This window comes from Sminthopsis crassicaudata, chromosome 4, assembly GCF_048593235.1.
Source record: "Sminthopsis crassicaudata isolate SCR6 chromosome 4, ASM4859323v1, whole genome shotgun sequence".
NCBI classification, from domain to species: domain Eukaryota; kingdom Metazoa; phylum Chordata; class Mammalia; order Dasyuromorphia; family Dasyuridae; genus Sminthopsis; species Sminthopsis crassicaudata.
This window is the reverse complement of record NC_133620.1, coordinates 75,763,682-75,789,106: the sequence shown is the minus strand read 5'-3', so window position 1 is coordinate 75,789,106 and position 25,425 is coordinate 75,763,682. Positions and strand designations below refer to the sequence as shown.

Here is a 25,425-nt window from a genome sequence, read left to right as displayed (position 1 = left end):
ACCCTCTATGGGAGGCAAGGTAGAGCTTACAAAGTCAGAAGAGAGGAGAGTTCAAGTCTCTTAAGGTGCCTCAGTCTATTCAGGATGTTTGTGCACTTGTGATTCTTTCAAGGACTTCTGGCCAGAAGTCTTATAATTTTGAGAGAGCATAGACTATGCCAATAGTACTTCAGATTGCTGAAAGGAAAATAAATATCTAGGAAAAAAGCATGAACAGGACCAATATGGCAGGCTCCATCATGTCCCTTTCTCAAGGTGGCTATACTGGAGATTTCAAAAATTTCCTCTTGGATAAGATCTGGGATTCTCTCTTGGCTGAGCTGTTATCTCTCTCCCAATGGTCAAGTGCCTACAGTCTGTACTGTCTACTATATATTCTCCTATGTATAAATATCTTCTCTGATTTCTGTTTTTCTATTGACTTAGATAAATTAGTTTATTTGCTACTTGTTATGATGTTCATTGTGGAACTAATATCTGATTAAGCCTTAGGTATAAAAATTGAGTGCTCTTTCCCTATTAAGTAATAGTGTGACCTGGGGAAGTCACTTACCCCCAGCCTCAGGAAAAAAAAAAAAAAAAAGAAATAGTGACCAGAATTGTAGCTTGAACCAGAAAACCACATCCCCTAAACTAACAATATTTACAGAAGAAAACAGATATAATTCTAATCCTGTTCCCCCTATCTCTGAGAAGAGCAGCATAGCCAAGTTTCTGATTTCAACACTTTGCTCCTTCTCCTGGCAGGAATTATAGTCTCCCTTAGGGGCAAGGGTAGGGGGAAAAGAGACAAAAGATGTCTATTCCATCTCTCTAAGCTACACAATGCCACCCCCTGCTACACTTGGAAGCCAGCTTCATATATTCATGTATTCATATCCAATATAGAAAAATTCAGAAAGGTTCACTGCCAGTAGGTTAGCCACAAAAAATCCTTATGAAGATTGGATTATCATCATAAATATTCATCTTAGTACTACTTTGAGGAACACTTTATGTATCTTCCTTTATTTAATATAATAACACCATAAGTTAACTACTTCAGGTATTCTTATTCCTATTTTACAGATGATGAAAACTGAGGCACAGTTGCCCAAAATTGCTGTGCTACTAATTTTTTTATATTAAATCCAATATAGGCATACATATTTATACAATTATTTTGCTGCACAAGAAAAATCAGATCAAAAAGTTTTTTAAAAAATGAGAAAGAAAATAAAATTCAAATAAACCACAACAAAAAGAGTGAAAATGCTATGTTGTAATTCACCCTCAGTTCCCACAGTCCTCTCTCTGGGGATAAATGGTTCTCATCATCATAAGGTCATTGGAGCAGACCTGAATCATCTCATTGCTGAAAAGAGCCATGTCCATCAAAATTGATCCTCATATAATCTTGCTGTTGCTGTATATATGATTTCCTAGTTCTGCTCATTTCATTCAGCATCAGTTCATGTAAGTCTCTCCAAGCCTTTCTGAAATCATCTTGCTGGTCGTTTCTAATAGAACAATAATATTCCATAACATCCATATACCTTAATTTATTCAGCCTCTCCAGCAGATGGGTATCCACTCAGTTTCCAGGTCCTTGCCACTACAAAAAGGGCTGCTATAAACATTTTTTGCACATGTGGGTCCCTTTCCTTCCTTTATGATCTCTTTGGGATACAGACCCAGTAGAGACACAGCTGGATCAAAGGGTATGCACAGTTTGCTAGCCTTTTGGGCATAGTTCCAAATTTGAGTTACTAATTCTACAATTCTGAGGGCAGATACAGAATATAAATTCTCTGACCATTAAACCACGCAGTATGTGAAAAACTCAGTGCTTCATCTGTTTAAAATACCTACTTATAGTGATCTTGGACATGCCATTGAAATGAAATCCAGGATTTAATCCTAGGAAATGTGAGCTGAAGACAGAATAAAGATGCATCAAAGGACATCCAAGGATCCAGGTAGGAATGGGGGCTGGAACTCCTTGCCAGAGCAGGCAAGTTGAGTTAAAACATAAGAGAAGTCATAAGCAGAAAAACAATGCACTCATATAGAATGAAGAAGCCAAAAGACTTGCCAAACCCACACTGGGACTAGGTCACATAACCATCAGACACTTTTTGCCATAGGATGAATTTTGCCAACAGAGGTTTTGTTTATTGAATCCTTTTAATCAGGTGATAATTCAAGGTTTCTGGACTTAATTCCAGGACATGGAAACTGGGGGAGTAGCAAAGTTGTGCCAACTTTAATGGCCACCTTGGTGAAGGAAAGAGGGCAGACTGTCTCTGTCAGGGCAATGATTTTGTGGGAATTCTCTGAGTCAGACTGTAGAAACAAAGTAATGTCCTCAGGGCAGACAGGGTCTTTGCCAGACTCAGGATAACTGCATCCTCTCTTTGAGTGCTTTTGTGACATGACTGTCTGAAGCAATACCTTTGATCAGAGCCAGGGAATGAGCAGTAAAATGCTGGATCAGAACTTCAACTACTTCCTATATTCCTTTCTGCACCAGAACTATTTCCCGGTCTCTCCCTCTCCCACAAACAGAGCCAGCCTCTTCTGTTTTTCTTCTCTGCATTCTTCTGTCATCCCAGCTGACCCTACTTTACTGAGCTCCAGTTGCTTCTGGTTTGGACATGAGGAAAATAGTGGCAGCCACTTTGAAGTTTCCTAGCCATAAAGATGTCTGAGAAAATTCACAATTGTGTTGGTTATAGGCTCAAGGATTACTTATTTAGTATTTTCACATTTACTGATTGAGAATATTAAGAATTTCCTGGAAGCAAATCTAAATATTGAGCTTCTTCCAGGAATATCTAGCTCTAACCTAAACTATAAAATTGGCATTTTGAACAAAGCATAAAGTAACTTACAGATGTTTGCTTAAATAATAACTGTTATAAATGCCAGAAGGGAAAGTATATTTTTACCTACTTCAAACCACTACTCAAACTTTCTTTATAGTCCAGACTATTACTCATTTTTACAGCAGTATGGTTAGATTACATGGTTCTGTAGTTTACTAGGAAGCACCTACTGTAAATGGTAGCAATCACTGGCTCCAAACAATGACATGTATTTATGAGGCATGAAAGAGAAATATTCTTGAACACCAATCTGTTCCAATTTGAACTTCATCATTTGGCCTCTGTTTATTAAACAACATATGGAAAATATCGGTGTGTGGTTTCAAAGGAACCACATTTTTTAGTATTATGTGTTATGAATTAACTTGGAAATAATTCAAAGAATGGAAAGAGTCATCATATTATTAACTGGCTATTTTAAGGACATTTTTAAACTTAGATAATATAGGACTGATATCTCTGATAGCTAGAATTATCAAAATCAGTACAGAAAATGTGACATTGAAATAGACATCATGAATTAATTTCTGGCCATAGATTTGTATCAATTGGAAGCCAGTTAGTGGTCAACAGATGTAATATTGGCATAAGAACCAAGTTTATTATAATATTTTTCACATCAAGAAGCTAAGACCAGGAGGCAGGACATGTTGCTGGGACTTATTGAGAGCTTTGAATATTTCCTTTTTATATTATCCCATCCCTCAATCAATCAACATACATTTATTAAACATATATTAAGGAACCTTCCTTGAGATTACAGTCTGTTTGCATTCTTGTTTGTGAAACCCTAAGAATCAAACAGAGTACAGACACATAGCAAATGCTTAAATGCATGTTGTTTGATTGAAGCACTATGCACTGTGCACTGGAGAAAAACTAAACCATGGAAAGATCATCTTGGGTGTAAAGGGAAATGATGTATAAGAAGGCAGAAAAGTAGTTTGTGACCAGATTGTGAAGGGTCTTAAATGTCATATATAACAGTCTATAATTGGTATTGGAGGATATTGGAAGCCACAGAATTTAGTGAGTAGGGGAAATGATACAGCCAAACTTTTGAGAAGATCAATTTGCAAAACTGATCTTCGGAGTTGTAAACTTGGATGATCAGAGACTATAAGGACTGTGATACTTTTAAAAGAAATAAGGAAGTTCAAAAGAGGAGTGAGTTTGGGGAGAAAAGCTATTAGAATCCTGTTTGGGAGAAATCAAGTTTTTAGGATCATAGATTTAGAGCTAAAAGAGACCCATAGAATCTTTCAAAACCAAGTCTTCATTTAACAGATGAAGAAACTGAGACATATATTAAATTATTTGCCAAGAGGCTAGACTCTTAGTGTCTATGGCAATATTTGAATCCAGATCTTCCTGTCTTATGTCCTGCACCCTATCAATTGCACTATTCTACTTCATTTTGAGGTTGAGATGCAAATGAGATACCTAGATCACAATGTCTGGTTGGCAGTTGTGATGTGGAAAAATACTCAAGCTGACAAGATAAGTATGAATGTCTTCTGTAAAGATGATAATTAAACCCATGCTGGTCAATGAGAACAACAAGAAAGAGAATATAGAGAAAGAAAGCCCAAGACAGAATGTGAGGTTTACTAGAGATATGCTATCAATAATTATACAACAAAGACTTAAAAGGAACTATCAGACAAGTAACAAGTAACATGACTACTTAAAGAGGACCTCAAACTCGGTTTTCTTATTTGTAAAAATAATAGCAAAAACTTCTCAAGTCTGTTGTAAAGATTAAATAAGATAACCCATGTGAAACACTTTACAAACTTAAAGTCCTATAGAAATTCAACAAGTGTTATTGCTTTAGAATCTATACTCATCTCTTCCCTATTTATATGACATTATTATCAAATAAAAGGAAGTAATATGTGTAAAATATATTTGAAAAAATTTTAAATTTTGGGCATGTAACTCAATAAATATTTGTTGATTAAACAAATGAGAAAAATATGTCAACATGATTTGTAAATGATAAGGTCTCTAATAGCATTCAAGAGGCTGACACCAAGTATCCAATAGTATTCCTTATTTTAATGACAGTATTTCTTTTCATTAACTTTGCAGAAAATAAGGAACAATTATCAAATTAAATACAAAAGTTTAAATGGAAACCTCAAAACAACTGAAATTGTCCTTTCCATATCTTTTAATTGCCAAATCTGATTAGTTCTTAATCCTCTTTCTCCTTGAAGTTTCTGCAGCATGTGACACTGACACCGCCCCATAATTCTAGATACATTCCACATCCTGAGTTTTCATGGCATTTAGCTCTTCTACTTGTTGAGCTGCTTCTTCTCAGTCTCCTTTACAAGATCATCATTCATGGTCCATCCTCTGGGTGTGGGACTCAGCAAAATCTGTGTCCAGAGCCCTCTTCTCACTCTACACTCTTTCTTAATGATTTCATCAGTCTTCTTATGTTCAAACATCTCTATTAGAATAATGTATCTAGTTCTAATATTTCTTTTGAGCTTTTAACCTGCATCACAAACTGTAATGGATATTTCCGTATGTGTGTTTCATAGATATCTTAATTCAATATGTCCAGAACAAAATCCATTACTCTTCTTACATCCTCCAAAAACTCTCTCTTCATCTTAACTTCCTGGTATCTTTGCTGTCAGTCTCTCTGTCTCCAATTCAACTTCCACACAGCTACCGAAATTATATTCCTAAAGCATGTCTGATGCTGGGCCCCTGAGACACAAAACTTCATCAAGTAACTATTACCTCTAAAAGAAAATGTAAATCACTCTGTTTGGTTTTTTAAACCTTTCATAATCTGGCCAAAGCCTATCTTTACCACACAATTTTACCTTACTTCCCCTTACTTTATATTCTAGTCAATTCATCTGCTGACTTTCCCCATTTTCCTGCTTCCCACCTTCATCATTAACAAACTTCCTTTTACCTTAACAAGTTCATTTTCTCCATCTACCACTAGTGGCAACCACTCCTTCAAGTTTGTGATAGCCAAATTTATCTCCTGATCCAGGTCCTGGTAGTTGTTGTCTCTTGATTCCTAGTACATTCTCCTTTTTTTCCAGTGATTTCAGTGCCAGTTTCACAGTCTTTTCCCTCTCCAACTCTCCTGTTCCCCTAGTAAGAGGACTTCTCTACACATTACCACTTCCTCTAATAATCTAACTTCCCTGTTCCTCAATCTGTTCAGTTACCATTATCTGCTCCTTTATTAAACCTAGCCTTGGTTATGCATAAAGATGGTTATGTTTTTTATTTTGCCATAACCCACAAATGCTCCTTCTCCCTATTTGTGAATTCCAAAATCCTTTACCTGACCATTATATTTTGTCCTTCCATTTTTCCTTTTGCCTTACAACCTTTACATATAACTCCCTGTGATCTTTATATCCTTAACTCCTCTGTGGTTTTCCAGTTCATCAGCCCTAAACTGTCAATACTCTCCTCCCTTTCATATTTTGACTCTGATGAATCAGTTCAACACTCTCCTTAAGTCTCTTTATCCTTTGGTTCTATTGCTGGCTACATCTTGCCAGATGCTAACCCTACCCACTTCACAACTATTCATGTTTATTAACACAAATGGAGGACATCACAAAAATGTGCTTCATAGGTCCATTTTAAGTTTGTTATCCAATCTCAACATTGGCAATTCTGTTCTTCCCTAGTCATTTTCCTATCCTTCCTCTAAACTCCTAGTCAGTACTCCATTTCAGAACTCAGGAATTCTCATCTGGATATTTGTAAAAACCTTTCAATTGGCTTACCTACGTGCAGTTACCAATGATTTTTCTAAAGTGTAGCTCATAATATGATGACAGGCAAATCAATTAATACCTCTGGGACCTTGTTCCCTTAATCATATTTGAGGATGGCAAATTAAATAATGTGTTAGATCAATCCTATTGCATCCATCTTTAAGACTGAATCTATACAACTAAATGGCACTTCTCTTCTTGAGTTCAAATTTGGCCTCAGAAACTTACCAGGTATGTGACCCTAAGCAACTCATTTAACTCTGCTTGCCTCAGTTTCCACATCTGTAACATGACCTGGAGAAGGAAACAGAAAACCACACCAGTATCCTTGTCAAGAAAACCCCAAATGAGGTCATGAAGAGTTGGACATAACTGGAAAATGACTCAACAATACTTGTAAAGGTATGAATGGGTTGGGTGAGGATACCATAGTTTTATATGAAACTTACAATTTAAGATGTAGCAAAAAAAAAAAAAAAAGTGGTAACGGATAGATGGGCGTAGTGGGATGTGATCTCATATAATAAGCCTTTTATTCCTATTAGCCAGTCTTTTCCAGGAAATTCTCATTCCAATCAAATGGATCATTCTTTTTTTCTTTCCCACCTCTCTCTTCCCCACCCCCACCCCTTATAGGAAGAAAGATTTAGTTTGGGTATAATTGCGGGTATGTGGGTAGATAGGTGGGTGTGTACAAGTGAGAGAAATAACAAAATACCTGGGTGGCTTCAACTACACACATATACATATATACATACATACACACATATATCAATTTTTATCACAGCCCATTTTTTATACTTGCTCATTTAGCCTAAAAATATTTCTCCCTAATTTATAAATGGGGCCTTTCAAAACATGTTACTAAATATATACTTCATCAAAACTTAGGTAATTTCATTATTATTGAACATGCAAATACTTGAGCCCACACAATTTTTTTAGCCTCAGGGAAAAAGCAGTTTGAAATGAATTTCAATGAGGAAACAGATACATGATGAAGAATTGTAGAACTGTGTGATTCTTTCTAAAAACTCTTTAGTTTGATTGGGACTTCTCCAATGCATGTAGAATTTGGAAGAGTAGAGAATCTTCACAATGACTTGACTATATCTTCAAATATTGTTTTCTCTATAACAAATATTTTCAGGAAAATATTGCTTTTTGACAACTGTTCATATATTGATGTCAAAATGAGAACTATTTGAACTTTGAATTTTTCCTTTTTTTTAACTTTTAGGTTAAAATTATCACTTTTTCTTCTAGTGAATCTAGAATGTTTGTTTTGACAAATTATACATAGGGCAAATCTAGGAATGTATGTTTGCTTACTATTTTGTATACATGTAGGAGTACTATAAATCCTTTCAAATCTGTATTATACACAAAACTCCATTTTCCTTCTGAGTTTCTACACAGCTAAGAGGTACAATAGCATTGGACCAGGAGTAGTTATACTTGAGTTTTAATCTGCCCTTAGATATTTCCCAACTCTGTGATCCCAGGAGAATTATTTAATTTTTATTATTCTAGTTTCTTATTCTGCAAAAATGGAGGTAATAATAGTACCTACTTCTCAGAGTTGTGAGGATAAAATTAGACAATATTTGAAAAGCACTACAGAAACTTTAATGTCCTACATAAATGATAGGTAGCAATTAAAAATTATGTACCTTGTAACATATCATAAAGTAATACATGTTGCTTCAGAGAAGGTCCTGACAAATAACAAAACTACTTTAGAAGAGAATATTCAAGATTTTTTTTTTAAATGAGGTCCTCCTCTTCCTAAGGTCACTGATGCTTCAGGAAAGGAAAAGAAAAGGCAAAAGCAGAAATTTCTAAATAAAAATATTATTCTCAAAGCTAAAACCAATATTCCCTTCCATTCTGTAGACAAGCACATCATAGCACTAATAGTTTCCATATTGAACCCAAGAAAATTTAAGTTTCACCTGTAGAGATGGTACAAAGTATGTTGGCCTTACACTAGATGCAGTTAAGTTACTTTAAAAGACCAGGGCCGTATTGGACAGGAATGACAATGATAAGTTGCTTGAAGAGAACTTACAAAAATGTGTTTTCCTGTGAACAGAACTGGAAAAACACTTTGTCTGAATCATATTTCAGTAACACAGTCTATGGAGTGATTGATAGAGCATGCAGAAGAAGCAACTATAGACATACACTTTCATGTTCAAATTTCATTAAAAACTTTGAGTAATGTTTTGGATCCCTGTTTCCTAGCTTCTGATGAGCATAACTAGAAGGAGAGAAAGTTAAGAATGACCTAAGTTCAAGATAATCAAGAGAAAAAAAAGAATTTTGCCCAGATCCACTAGGTATCATTACTCAGGTGGAGATGCCAGTGTTAATCAGGAAAGAATCAAATTGTCAAAACATGGGCAGGTAGAACTCATGAATGTATTGTGATGGGGAAAATCAGAACCAGAAGTAGCAAAAGTCAAAAGGAACTGGGTGGTTGTGAGACTTTGAATTTATGATAGTTTTATAATGACTACTAGTTGGATCACCTTAAATCAGAAGGAAAATCATGTAAAGATGTTCTCTCCACTATAAGCAAGCATAGAAGATGGGCCAGCTACAGCCAGATGTCCCAGCACACCCAACTCACACCTATGCATACCTATGCTCTTTACTCAGATCATTGAAAACTTCCTCCAGCTTCAGGGCAAAAACTTGATCTGGAATAAAGCCAGGACCAAAGACAAGAAATCAAAGTGTTTGAGCCAACAGTTAGAAAGGTAAAAAAGAGGAACAAGAGCAAGAGCAAGAAAAAGAACAAGGAAAAAATAGAAAGAAAAATATAAAACAAGTTATCAATTTGGACTTTATAATTTATTCATTATATAAATTTCATGTAAAAGTTGCCATTATTTTCTCTATATGTGAAGTTTTCCCCTCTTTATAAGTAATAATATTGCTTGGTTGTAGCCTATTATTAAATATATATGTACCTACTTAAAACTTTATATTGAAACAAATTAATTTTAAGATCTTAAATATCACCAATTTTTAATCATTTCCTCTAGATTTCCATCAGTATAAAAATCCACATAGGAGGTTCCAGTAAATTCAGAAGTTGCATATAAATGCATATTAATACATATACACAAACTTTTATGTTCCTACCAATATATATGTTCATATGTATATGCATGTGTATTGTGCTGTATACTTATATATACAAACATATGTGCAATAAAGTAGGTACTCTGAATTAACAAATTGATATGTATATCATAAGAATTAACATATATATGTTTGTTTATACATGCATTACATGCAATGTGTTTTATGTATTACTGTGAATATGATAAGCTATCATTTTGCTAACTCAGAGCTCCTGGTTTATATACATATGTTAATACTTATATATACATACACATATATGCACATTTCTATATGCATCTATTTATATAAAATTGATAATATATTAAAATATATAGTTATTTAAAATGCAAATATAATGCATGCAATTTAGGTATTTGTACCTCCTATATCTCTTATCCTGATAGGTACTTAGAATAACTAAGAAGTCATACTTAATAGAATAAAATTAATTGCTTAAATACATTTAATAAATGTTTTTTCATCTAACAATTCCAAATGAGAAATATCATAACCAAAGGTAGTAATCACCATGATGGAAGAGTTATAATACAGAATACAAGTTGAAGAGGGATTCTCTGTGGATGATGAGGTCCTTCAGATCCTCCTGTTTGTAGTTAATACTATAACTATGCTAGTGAATCAAGCACAGAATTACAAATACTCAAAAGTATTTGTCCTGTTCATTCATACAAAAAAGACCAAGTAGATGAAGAATGTTTGTTGTTCAGATTTTGACAGCATATTCAATATTTGGAATTGACAGTACAGGTAAACGGTAAGTTGGTCCCAGAAATGAATAAAAGGAAGAGAGCAGACTGAATTGCCTTCATAAAAATTGCAGTTGTTTCAATAATCTTACACTATCTTTCAAAGAAAAGCATATCTATTTTCATGAAGTCTACTGTGTTATATTTTTTGCATTGCTGTATTATAATAAAACATGGAATATGCTAGTTATCTTTTTAACACAAACTTTCTACTAATGTGGCTATATTATAGTGAAATATGGACTAGGACAATATTAAAATAATTAAAAGTGAATATAACACATAGGGAAACAGAGATATGCATGGTGTGTGTGAACAGGCTACTACAAGAACCAATGAAGAGTTTCAAAGGAGACAAGAATGACAAATATCATCAAAGAAAGAACTGGAAGAAAAGACGTACTGGTCATGTAAATGATAAAGGAAATTAATGATTTGGACTATGAAGAAGACCAGATGACTTCTGAATTCCCTCCCAAATCCAGGAGTTTTCTGTTCTGTGAAAGCAGAAGTATGCTGATAATGCTCCTGTAAGGTACCCATGTGAGATATGGGGCCACATGGATTGTTTAAATGCGGCTTATGGGAAGCACTGATAAATATCCCTGGAACCTTCCCTACCCCTGTCCAAGACAGACTGATTTCTGCCTTGTGGGGAGAAGGAAAAGGCACCACAACACTGTACTCCAGTCTCTATGAAAGTGTTATTAGACTAGATTTATGTCTATTTGCCTCCCCTGAATATTGTTGGCATGAGGTACATAGATTGAAAATAAAACCACTTTCCTGACTTCTATCACATAAAAAGAGACTCATCAACTAGTCCTTGTCCCACTTCTTACACAAAAGGCAATTCCGAATAGAGAATGGTGAGTATATCTATTTGTCCAAGCAGATAGCAAACAAAAATCAGGAAAGTAATGCAGATTAAAATATACCAGAAAAGACATGAGTGAGAGCTCTTTAGAGGGGAGCAAAATGAAATCCAAGTTCAGCAAAGAGAGAGATCTCAATCAAGGAGAAATTCCCCCAAACTTTTTTAAAACAAACTAGAAATCAAAAATACTTAAAGAAGTTGGCTCCCTTATACACATCTGCAGCTTTCAAAGTTAGTCTATCTCTTCTCCCTGGTCTGGAGTTGAACCAGAGCAGAGTCAATAAATATTACGTATGTCTCTCTTGAGGAAAAACATATCTCCTTTCCAATACTCTTACATCCAGCCTTCTTTCCTGAAAGCCAAAGCCATATTCTACAGATAGCATACTTCACACAGCTTCTCCTTCCAGGACTTGGGAGGGAGTCCAGTTAAATTAAATATTATCCCATATTATTGTTAGGAAATTTAGCATAATGAATAGAGTCTGAGACCCAAGTTCAAGTCCAAACTCTCACAAATATTTCCTAGATGATCATGTCACAGCTTCTCAGTTCCCCAAATGCTTCTCTAAAGATTATAAAGTATAAACAAGTTGCAGATGGGGTAAATACAGACACAGACAAATAGACTGCACTAAGACTTTAGGGACAGGATACACTATGTATGCCATATATATATATATATATATATATATATATATATATACACACACACACACATACATACATATATATGTGTGTATATATATGTACACACACATATATATGTATGTATATACACACACACATATATATGTATGTATATTCACTTGTAAAGTGAACAGAACCAAAACACTATACACAGTAACAGCAATATTGTGTAGTGAAGAACTATGAATGATTTAACTAATGTCAAGACAATTCCAAAGAATTAATTATGAAGCCTATACCACCCACTTCCAAAGAACTGTTGATTGCATACCAACAAGTCATGCTATTTTCCATTTTCTTTCACATTTTTAAAATTTTAATCTTCTTATACAAAATTAGTAAAATAAAAAAGGAAATATTTTACATAATTGCATATTTAAAATCTATATTTGTTTATCATCTTAGGAAGGGGGAAGGGCAGGGATATAGACAGGAATAAAATTTGAAACTCAAAACTTTAAATAAGTATTAAAAAATTGGAAAATGTATGTCCTACGTAACCATAAATACATTCACTGTGTATGTATATGTGTATGTAAAGTAAATATATATTATTATGTTTCAGAGATAGCTAGGTGGTGCCATAGTGCACAGAATGCTGGACCTGGAGTTGGAAAGAATCATTTTTCTGAGTTCAAATATGACATCAGAAATTTCCTTGCTGTGTGATCCTAGGCAAGTCACTTAACTCTGCCTCAAATCCTCATCTGTAAAATGGTTTGGAAAAGGAAATAGCAAACCACTCTAGTATTTCTGCCAAGAAAATCCCAAGAGAGTCATAAAGAACTAGACACAATAGAAAACAACCGATTAGCAATAAGATGTTTATTTCAAAAACTTCAATGAATCTTCTTTCTTATAAGCAATTTGGAGACACAAGAATGGAAGTCAGTCATAATCTGAATCATTCTGGACAATTTAGGTTTGTGGAATTATAAAATTACATAAAAAGTGAAAAACCAAACAACAAAGTTCATGTATGCCCAAAGCAAAGTTTCCAGTACGTTACAGTTATTTCCAGAACTTGCTTATTCATTCTCAAATAAACTTTTTTTTTAATGATGTAATAACAGCATGATCCATGCTTACTTTCTTTTGGATTTTGGCCCTAAGTCTGCCCTGTAATTTTATTTGAGCTGCCCTAATCTTAGCATTGATTCATCTTGGAAATCTGCTTCCTCATGGTCTTCCCCATCAAGCACTAAGGCGTGTATTCTTTTCACGTACTTTGGCAAAAAAAAAAAAAAAAAAAAAAAAGTCATAAACTCTGACCTGTCTGCCTTCTGTTCTACTGTGCTGTCTCAAAGAAAAAGCCAGTCATTTCATCAAAATAATGCGTTTATCCTGATAGTCAGGAAATATGCATTGGCAGATACAGAGACACAGTCATACAAGATAACACTTTCATAAATATTCCTGTGACCTATTAACTATTTGGTGGGAAAAAAAAAATTTTTAAATCATTTGTAGTGGTTTATAGATTTTTTTAAAGTTTATCTCATTTTAAAATAAAGAAACAAGATGTTTTAAAAGTTTATCTCATTTTAAAGAAACAAAGTTCATAGAGATTCATAGTTTCATGTGTCAGTTATTAAGCATTTATTAAGTGCCTACTATATGCCAAGCACCGTGCTAAGCACTGGAACATATGAAAAAAGTGAGTAATTGTTCTTTCTCTCAAGTAGCTCACATTCTAAAGGAGAGACAACATGAAAAAAAATCCTTTTTTTTTTTTCTTTTCTTCATATTCAGAACGGTTTATGTTAATTAGAATTTGTTAAGTATAGGTTGGTTGGTGTGTCTCAAAAAGGACCAAAATGACATCACTTTCTAAGCATCAAGTTACAGTGTGTCTGTGGCTGCTCAGACCAATATGAGCTTGGAATGCTCTACCACAGGTCAGACATAAATAGTCTCTGTGAAAGTTTGGGGTGGATTCTCTAACTTTGAGCAACTCATATTTCTTCTGAGCTAATTCAATCCTACTTTGTTCATAGCACAGCCCCTTCTCTGATGAGAGCATGCCACGCTGGGCAGTCCTGTGTCAGCATCTCCCATGTCATATGAATTCTAAAGTTCTTAAGAGAAATCTTCAGACTGTCCTTGCATTGCTTTTTCTGACTGCTGTGTGTGAGTTCTCCGTAATAACAAAATATATGTGTATATACATATACGTGTATGTGTCTCAGATCTTCCAACTCAGCATCTAATTAGATTATTTTAGGCAATCAGTCAAATCAGACATCAATCAAAGCATCCTCGTTGATCATCAATCAAAGTAGGAAGCATCACTTTAATCAAATAAAAACTTATTAAACATTTACTATGTGCCACTAAGCTAAGACTGGACATATAAAAAGAGGCAAAAGACAGTCTCTGTCTTCTAAGAGCTTACAGTCTGAGGAGAAAATGCAAGCATATATACAAAGCAAGCCAAATGCAGAGCAAACAGGAAATAAAAAAATATCTTCACATCAAAAGTTTGTAGAGCTTTTATCACAATGCCTACCACATAATAGGCTCTTGTCCAATAGTTTCATTTCAATTGTTCCAACTTTTCATAATCCTATTTGGAATTTTCTAGGCAAAGATACTGGGCTGGTTTGCCATTTCCTTCTCCAGTTCATTTTATAGACAAAAAAACTGAAACAAAGAGTGTTAAGTGACTTGTCCAGGGTGACCCAGCTTATAAATTATCTGAAGGCAGATCAGAACTCAGGGTGATGTCTTCCTGAATCCAGGCCCAGCACTCTATACACCAAGATGCTACCAGCTGCCCTTAAATATCTATTGACTAAATTAATAACTTGACTAACTGATTGGTTGAAGGGATTTGAAAGTCGTTCTACATTTTAATCTGTTATGGCACAAGATCACGAATTGAGAGAAGTTTGAAGAGAATTATAAAATTATAGAATTTTAGAATTATAATAGACCTCAGAAATCATCTAATAAAACCTATTATTACAAAACAACATCTGTTGTTTAAGTGGTGATCTAGACTTTAAAGATCTATTAAAAAAAAAAGTAGAAGAAACTAATTACTTCCCCAATTAATGTTGCTTTTCAGTAGAAAGCTTTTCTTTAGACCAAGGCCAAATGTGCCTTTTTTCAATTGTCATCATTGGTCCTAGTTTTGCCTTCTGAAATAAAAAAGAACATATCTAATCCCTTTCCACATGATGTCTCCCTAAATTTTCTCATATCCAGACTGAACATCCTTCAGTTGATCCTCAGTAAATCAAGGCATATAAGGTTTGTCTGCTAATCAAAAACAAACATATTTATGTAGTATCTCTCCAGTACCATTAGGCTACATTTGTACCCAATTCACACTGACAGGTTAAGTCTCCCATAGAGATGACTGGGATTGAGCTGTACTCCTAACACTATATAGCTCACAAGCCCCTATCAGCATATTCATTTTTAACAATCAACTTCTTGACACAGCTCAAAGAAGTGTATTTAATGATATAATATGGCATAAACAATAAAAATAAAACATTCCACCGTAAGCATAGGATTCATTCTCTTATAAGAACACACTATGTCAGTGGAAAGGGTGGGCAAACATGTAGAAAATGTTCTAAGTCTAATGGCTCTTCCAAGGTGAGGTGGTATGATCTAGAGAGAGGTATGCTGTTTCTGCTCTCCTGGTCTGTGTTCTGGTCAGAAAGTGACCACAAGTACCCTTTTTTTTTTTTTTTTTTTTGCTCTTGAACTGTGAGCAGAATCCCTGTTCCACTGTGACTACAAGTTCTGGTGTGCTAGTGCTCCTCCTCACCCTAGGAATGCCAACCAGAACTGCAACTGGTACCTGAGTATTGGCAAAGCAAGAATTCTGCCTCAGTGCTAGCAATCTTCTATTATCTACTTTTATATATCATATAATCTTATATGCAATCTACATAACTTCTAAATAATATATAATACTCCTATATAACTTCTATAATCTACTTCTGACCAGTTTTACTCTTGCCATCTGTGGGCTACAAGCTCCTGAAGCTGCTCTTGCCACTTCTTATTCACCCATTAGTAAGGTTGTCACTGGTTTGCTGGAATCAGGTCTACCCCATGTTGCACTGAGCTCCACTCTCACTCTGTTGAAACAGACCTTTCCTGTTGAACTTGTAAGTTGTTTTTGGCTGGAAAATTGTTTTACCCCAGCCTTTTGTGGATTCCGCTACTTCGGAATTTATTTTTAAGGCATTATTTAAAGATATTGGGAGAGATTTTCTCTACCATTCGACTCCACCCAGAGTTGAGTTTTTCCCTCATACATTTATGTGTATATAAATATATAAATAAACACATATGCATATATATGCCTATACATATACATACATAGATATTCAGGCTTAATGTTTTTTGTGGATGCTTTTGACTAAATTCCCTATTTTATCTTTTAGGGTTATAGGGATTAGGATTAGGATTATTTTACTCATGGATAGTTCTAGATACAACCCATTGATATAGGAAACTACCAATGAAGAAACTTTCTCTAAGCAATGCAAATTTACACTTAAAATGTTATCTGGGGTACCAAACAGTTAAAAGATTCCTCCAGAATCACATAGCCATTATATTTCAGATAAGCAACTTGAACTTATATTTTCTTGACTCCAAGGCCAGCTTTCTTTCCAGGAAGCTATGAAAGAGTACTAAAAAGTCCAAGATTGTAGCAAAAGGACCAGGTAGAATTGTCAGTCTTTACATTCTTGTAATTATACCTATAGACATAAATGGATCTGAACTTAGAAAATTGTGTCAGGAATAGTGACAGAGAGTAGTGTGAATGGCCTCTGCCTGGGGGTTGCTACTAAAAAGACCAAGTAGACATTACATTTTCATAGAGATATTGAAAGTAGTTGGAAAGAAATTTGATACTTCTGTTTCTGGGAAAACTATACAAAGTCATTTCTGGGAATCTGAGGTCTTTATTGTTTAAAAGGATCTTCAGGGGACCATTTACTTAAGCTGTGAATAAGAGCCTTCTGGACTAAGGTGCTGTAGCAAGTAATAGTATTGTGTTCATAAATGTAATTTAATCTTGCATAGCATTGTGAAGAATAAAACTTAGCAATGAGCCATAGTAAACATATGCTAAACATAGCCAGGGTGTTGTATTTTTAAAGTTTTAGGTGTTTCTATGATAACAATCCACTAAGCAACAGGTTCTTTGCAAGACATTACTCAAGTTCTTATCCAGAATCAGGCATTGCATGTAAAAAAATAAAAACATGATAGAGAGTTAGTTACCCAGGTTCTTATATCTAGTTATGAAGCCTTGCCAATACTATCTCCACATCATGTCTCTTACATCTGATGTCTATGTTCATTAATCATATTTTTAAAAATTGATTCTAGTACCTACTTAGAATAATTTCTTAAAATACAAAGTTATCAGATGGCTGCCTTCCTCTCACAACAGGAAGACCCAAGTTTAGGTCCTCCCCAGACTAATTCCATCTTGTTCTTCTGTTCAGTCCTTCCTAGAAATGTTGTGTTGTTCAGGGAACTCTGTTTTCTCTTATCTTGGGAGGTCCAGAAGAAACCTTAAAGAAATTTCCCCAACTTCACTTAAATCAAAAATCAATTAATAGAAATCTTTCATACTGCTTAGCTCTTAGTACTTGCTTCTCTAGAATTTCTATGTACACTTGTAGTGTGCTACAGACAGCATGTAGGTTTGCTGAGTTGAATTTTTTGTTGAATAATGAACTACTTTGGATGGCAATCAACACTTTAGTACATATGGCTATATGAGAAAAATAGTTTCCTAGGTATGCCAAACTCTCATCATGCAGATGAGCATACTATTCATGGTAGCAGAGATTTCTCTCTCCCTTGCAGTGTGTTTTGGGGCATTAGGCAATTTCCCTCTTAAGCCACATTTCAAAGAATGGGTCTATGTAAAGGCATGGAAAGGAATACTCGCAGCAGACAATGACACTTCAAACCTACTTCTTCTTTCAAACATCCTAAAAAATAGGCATCTTCATGAGAAGTATTTAAAAAAAGGGGGAAGATGAGGTTTTCATTGGGTAACAAATCTTGCCACATTTAGGAACAGCTCAGTCTTTGGGGGGATGGTTTCCCAGAAGTAAGAAAATAGCAGACTCTAGGCTCTAAAGGGAGGCCTCCACATCTGTGGAAATGATCACCAGCTAAGGACATTGATAATTATTCTATAGAACAGCACCGATTGTCTCTACTACAATTTGAAGGCTTTCCCAAATTATACACATTATATAAGAATTTCACAATGAACTCACAACAGAAAACAAGAAAATAAACTTCATAGTTTCTGCAAGTCTTGTCAGATCTAACAGCCATTGCTTAAGCTATTGAGAATTTCAGTAATGTTTTGTCCACAGATCAAAAGATAGAATGAGGATTCCTTTAAGAAAAAGGAACTTGAGATTTTGGTTTAAAACCTGCCAGAAGAAAGCATAGAAACTTTCAAAGTTGTTTATATTACCTAGAATCATGAAATCCTAATTATTTTTACATTTGTATTACTATTTGGAGCACTGAACTTGGAATCAAGGAAGACCTGAATTCAAATCCTAATTTAGCTATTTATTGGAAGTATGACTCTTACCCACTTAACTCCCGTCTGCCTCAGTTTCCTCAACTGTAAAATGAGGATAATAACAGCATTTATCTCTCAAGATTTTTGTGAGGATAAAATGATATTAGTAAAATTAGTAAAATAAACTAATAAAACTAATTAGTAAAGTGAACTAATTAGTAAAATTAGTAAAGTGAACAAATATTTATTAGTAAATGTTAGTAAAGATTGTGCAAGCCTTGAAACAGTATTTAAATGCAGAGTAGGAGTAGAGCACAGTTTTCATATGTATTCAAAGTACCAATAGCAAGATGCTATGAGATATTATAGTATTTGCATCAATTTCTTTAAAAGCCACCAGTGAAATATGGAAATAAGCTCTTGCTGTAGCCAATAAATTAATAAAACTGTTCTATAACAGTGGTTCTCTAGCTTTTTGGCCTTGGGATATTTCTGAACTCTTAAAAATTATTAAGAACCCCACTCTTATATTTATATTATTGGAAATTAAAACAATATTATTATGAAAATAGGGATTCTTGAGCATGCACTAAAAGGACCTCAGGCCTCCCTGAAGTTCCTGGGCCACCATCCCTGGAGAACTACTGCTCTACAAAATTTTGTCTCATCAGATCCACTGCCCAAATAGTTGAAGCCATCAGGTCATTAATGTTAAGAATCGCAGAAAAAGTCAGCCCTGCAGGGAAGGCAGCCTTTGATGTGCTGTCTACAATTATTCATTTTTTCCTATCTCATGCCACAAAGATATAAAAGGGCACCAAGATGCACTCTAATAGCCGATGACCATGGTGTGACCTGAGGGCAAAATCCAAGCCTTCAGGGATTGAATGATAAGAGTGTGAGCAGTTATTGAGTGAGAAGAATAGTGTCCCTGAAAATGGAGTTGACAATTCTGTTGAACTTTGCCCTGATTAGACCACATTTGGAATATTGTATTCAGTTGTGTGAATCATAGTTTAGGAATGACTACTAAACTAGAGAATATTACTAATAATAGTTAGCATTTTTAACACATTTTTTTCTCACAACCCTGGAAAGCAGGTGCTGTTATCATCCCCATTTTACACATAAGGCACAGAGAAGTCTAGTAAATTGCCTACTGTCACACAGCTTAGCAAATGTCAAAAGCCATATCTGAACTCAGATCAACTTTTTTCACTTCCCCACCTTGCTGCCTCAGAATATATTGAAAGGGATGACTAGGATAGTTTCTGAATTTGAGAGCAGTTCAATGAGTAGCTGATAATTGAAATTTAGCACTACTTGACATAGAAGAGCTATTTATTATCTGCTACATGCAAAACAGTGTTCTTACTATATATATAGTGTTTCTAACAATATATAGTCATATAAGAAATGGGACATTTTTGTGATGAATCCAAAATATATTTCATTATGAAATTCACCAACCTTCTTTACAACAGGGTCAAAGCACTTACCTATCCTCTAGCTAGAAAAGACTGTTACACATGGATTATTTCTTGAATATTTGTCTTTAATTTTAGTACACATAAATTCTCATTGGCAAATCTGTTTTTTTAAACTTCCCATTATATATGCCATCACTGAATAAAAAATCGGTGTCTATTTTGATTGTTTTGCGGTAAAAAGTCTAAAATTAAAATCTCATGGGTTAAATTATCTCCTAGACACTTTCATTAAATAAAAAAAGTATAGCTGAAAAGAATTTTGTACTAAAAGACTTGGAAACAAGTCCTTTTTCTAGTTGGGTTAGAAAATAGCATGCTTCTATTTCCACTTAGTACAAGAATCAAGCCTTTTCTGCTGTTAAAGGTATCCAGATCTTCAGAATAGTCTTTTTTTTTTTTTTAATTAAAGCTTTTTATTTACAAAGCATATGCATGGACAATTTTTCCAACATTGACCCTTGCATGAACTTTAATTGCAAAATTTTCCCTCCTTCCCCCCACCCACTCCCCTAGCTGGCAGGTAGTCCAATACATGTTAAATATGTTGATATACATGTTAAATCCAATATATGTATATATATTTATACAATTATCTTGTTGCACAAGAAAAATCATATCAAGAAGGAAGAAAAAGAAAAACTGAGAAAGAAAAGAACTTGCAAGCAAATAACAATAGAGAGAGTGAGATTGCTATGTTGTGTTCCACACTCTGTTCCCATGGTTCTCTCTCTAGGTGTAGATGATTCTCTTCATTGCTGAAAAAAAATTGGAACTGGTTTGAATCATCTCATTGTTGAAGAGGACCATGTGCATCAGAATTGATCGTTGCATAGTCTTCTTGTTGCTGTGTATAGTGATTTCCTGGTTCTGCTCATTTCACTCAGCATCAGTTCATGTAAGTCTCTCCAGGCCTCTTTGAAATCATTCTGCTAGTCGTTTCTTACAGAACAATAGTATTCCATAGCATTCATATTCCATAAGTTATTCGCCCATTCTCCAAAAGAAATTGTCTAATAAAACACATTACACTTGCTTTTCTTTTTCCTGGGGTTTAAAATATTTGTTTCTCAGTTGTAAGAGCCCTTTAAATGGGCGGCGCCACAGCGCATCAGGAGATTGAGGCCCAGAAGTAATTTCTGTGGATATTAGGACTGCCTTGTAGGTGGGATCTTGGCCTTCTAATCATGTTGGCCAGTACTCCTTTATTTCAAGAAGCACAAAAATCTCATTCTAAATATCATCAGGCTGCCCAAGCTTTACATTTGCAATTTGGAATAACAAGAGAAGAAGCTAGGAGCATAGTAAAAGCCTGTACAGCTTGTCTTCCTTTCCATGCTCCTATGCTCCCTCCAGGGAAGAACCCTCGTGGTTTGAGACCTAATGAAATTTGGCAAATGGACCCATTATACGTTTTTTGGTCGTCTATCTTTTATCCATGTAGTGGTAGACACCTTTTCAGGATTCACTTTTGCAATGCCAGCAGCAAAAGAGACAGCCCAAGTGGTCACTGAATTCCTTATACAAGCATTTGCAATTATGGGTGTGCCACAAGCAATAAAAACAGACAATGGACCTGCATATACTTCTAAACATTTTGCACACTTTTGTGCACAGTATAAGATTTTACACACCACAGGCATACCCTTTAATCCTCAAGGGCAGGCAATAGTAGAGAGAAGAAACAGAGATATTAAGACACTCCTCCAAAAACAAAAGAAAGGGGGAGCCACGGGTAACCCTAGAGAACTTCTAAATTTAGTTCTCTATACCATTAATTTTTTTAATTTTTGACAAAGATGCACTGGCTCCAGCAGACAGGTTTTATAACCCACCGGAAGGGCAGTGTCCAGTGCGAGCAGTTCCACTGTCTCTAGATAATCTCTAGATAATGTGGAGAGACCCAGAAAGTGGTGAATGGAAGGGACCAGATAGGTTAACTGCTTGGGGGGAGAGGGTTTGCTTGTACCTGTACAGATGGAGAAGGAATCAGATGGGTGCCAACGAGCCGTATTCACCTTGTCCATTGGAGAGAGACAGAGCAGACCCTTGAAACAAAGGAGAAGACCCAAGAAACATTGGATAGTTCCGTTGCTGACTGTGCCCACCACTGAAAGAACCTGGCAGTTATGGCATTTGACCCATGGACATCAAAAACTGTTGGACTTGAAAATCCTCAGGAATCATTGGATTCTCTGAGACATCATAAGACTATTGTAGGACTGAAAGTCCTCAGGAATCATTGGATTCTCTGAGGCATCATAAGACTGTTGCTGGACTTCAAAAACTTGTGGAGATCATTGGATTCCCTAACACGTGAAGCAATAGACAATAGATTGGTTTTGGACTATCTCTTGGTTGCTGAAGAAGGGTATGTGTGATTGATGTTTACACACCCTCCTTCTAGGACTTCTGGAAATCTCTTACAATACCATGTTGATTTATATTGTTTGTTATATCACTACTTGCATGTACAATTCCTGTTTGTTTCACCACATCGAGTCTGCACTGACTGTGGGGAGAGTCACCACTAATAGCCTCTGTGTTATTGCTATGTGCTTGTGTAATAACTCCCATGCTGATGGGTTTGTGCATACTTGTCTCTAATAAGGCCCTTCAACCCAGAAACCCGCTAGCAATCCCCACTTCTCTTTGGTGCTTTTCATCTCCCTTCCTGAGATGTCAGGGAGGGCATGATTATCTCCTTTTTAGTGCTTTCATCTCCCCTCCTGAGAAGTCAGGGGGGGCATGATCACCTCCTTTTTGGGGTTCTCACCTCCCTGAAAAGTCAGGGATGGTGCAACCACCTGTGGTCTGAAACAAAAGAAAGCAGGAGATGTAAAGGGCTAGAACTGAGCAATGCACTTGGATAATGAAGCACGTGAGACTAATTGCCAATTGGACAGTTCCCTATTAACTTGTTTGAAAGTTGACCCTCCCCAGCTGTTCTGTGCTGACTTGATTAGTGGGACAAAGAGGGGGAAGTGATTCGTGCAGGAGGAATAGGAGAAACTTGGGTGGTGGAACTCATGCTCTCTCGCACTCGTGACCTGGCGTTGGAGGGGACGGTAAAGATCAAGAATAAAGACATTTAGTGATCCTGACTCCCGCTGATTTCTGGGAAGATAGAGTTCCAGCACTCAGTTAACCATAATCTTAGTTAAAAGTTGTTACTATATTCCATTCTTATTATTTTCCTCATGTATACTTGGATTCTCTTATGTTTATTTGTTGTTTTTTTTTATGAATAAGAATAAACCATTTGTTTCATACCACACCCAAAAAAATGGCATGCTTTCAGAAATAGTTTTCACTGTTATTTATTAAGCTTAGTTTCTTTCTCTTAAATGTTTAGGGAAACTTGAACTGAGAAGAATTTTCGCTATAATTTGCCTGCAGCATACATGATAGGATTAGATATTCTTTAAAAATAGATTGTTTGAATGAAATTAATATTCTTTGATATGACAAATATTTTAGGGAAGATGTTTCTTCTTGTTCTATAGCAGCCCATTTTCTGGAATTCATCTGTTCAATCATAACAAGAAAAAAATGTTACCTTTGGGGAAATGTTTGTTTTTTAATTTACATGCTAACATATCTATCTTTACATGTCTGTGTCTGTGTCTGTATTGTGTACAAAGAATGATCCAAAGCATTGAGCCACATATTTGGAGAATAATAATTAAGTATATTTTCCTAATGGTTAATATCATTTTCTAAAAGTGAGCTTCCTAGCTTAGGTTCCATAAATTTGGTGGGGGTTTTTTAAACTATTTTTGTAACTGGATTTTTAATGTAATTGGTTCCTTTGCAATACCAATCTTTTATTTTATAAATTTAAAAACATTATTCAGAGATGTATTCTTTGTATCAGAGAAGGGATCCTCAGGCTTTGCCAGGTTGCCAAAGGAGTCCATGATACAAAATAGATGAAGAACCCCTGCTTTGGAAGAATAGGCATATATTCTAAGCTGGTAGAAAGGATAAGTAAGATTCTGCCTTGAAATTAACAAATACTTACTGAGTATCTACTACGTGCAAAGGCAGTTTATAAAGAATGAAAAGCCCAACCAGGTCTCTTTCCACCATATCTAGGATCATCTCCATCATACTGATCTATATTAGGTCACTGGACCTAGATGGCTCTGGAGGGGAAAGTGCAGTGACCTTGCACAACCCTCCCTCACTTTAACACATCATGCATCTCCTCCCTGAGGTCATTGTACTCTTCCAAGAATGAAGGATAAAAAACAACAAAAACAAAAAATAAGAAGGAGGGATTGCAAAGGCATGGTGGATTAGCTGGTCTTTGAAGTCTTATCAATTCCTGCTTTAATTCATTATACCACACTGCATCCAAGCTCCTAAGAAACAAGCCTGAGAACATTAACCAACTAGATCACATCAGTTAGTCCTAAGTGATACAATGTAAATCGAGTAACACTATCCAGATGAAACAAATGTACCAATGAAGGGTGGCAACTTCTCTAAAACACATAGTCTTAGTGTATTCCATAGAGAATATATGCCTGTGTCTATGTCTGTATTGTGTACAAAGAATAATCCAAAGCATTGAGCCACATATTTGGAGAATAATAATTAAGTAAATTTTCCTAATAATTAATGTCATTTTCTAAAACTGAGCTTCCTAGCATGGGTTCCAAAAATTTGGAGAAATTTTTAAAAGTTAAATGATTTGCTGCTCAGTTCCATACAGCCAGTATGTGTTAAATTTGGGATTTGAACACAGATCTCCCTTGCTGTATAAGAAAACGTTTATCAATAATCTCAACAGGATTTTTAAAATGAAGTCTAGATTATAAAAGTAAAAGGGGCAGGATCTAGTGATTTTTTTTTAATTTGAATTCTCAAAATCTTGACCCAAACTCACAAAATTAATGAAGTAAAGAATTTTTTTTTTAATTTGTTCCATACAACCCTGAGCCTAGAAGCTATTTTTAGGATTATATAAATTACGGGTTAGTTGGCTCAGTAGATACAATACAGGGCTTGGAATCAGGAAGATTCAACCATCTTTGTCTCAGTTCGCTTATCAGCAAAAGAGAAGGAAATGGCAAGTACCCCCAAATGAGATTACAAAGAATCAGACATGACTGAAACAACTGAATAGCACAGAATTATATGTTCGACACATAGCAGAATACTAGATCCTTAATTAAAACCTGAATCCAAATCCAGTCTCAAATGTTCACTTGCTTGATAATATAGAAATGGATTTGAATCCAGGTTTATTGATTGCCTGAGTTAGTGTTCTTTGCATTTCTTTATTTTGC

At 35.2% G+C, this 25,425-nt stretch overlaps 2 long non-coding RNA genes across 2 annotated transcripts in view; one reads left to right on the top strand and one right to left on the bottom strand.

Moving 5' to 3' along the window:
* The window catches only part of LOC141565506 (uncharacterized), a 64,137-nt gene that overhangs the window by 10,619 nt on the left and 28,093 nt on the right, over positions 1–25,425 (bottom strand). The gene's annotated exons all lie outside the window — the stretch shown is intronic.
* LOC141565507 (uncharacterized) lies at positions 1,838–21,376 on the top strand. Its single transcript, XR_012489042.1, has 3 exons — positions 1,838–1,958; positions 6,911–7,039; positions 20,865–21,376. It is a non-coding gene; the product is annotated as an uncharacterized LOC141565507 (long non-coding RNA).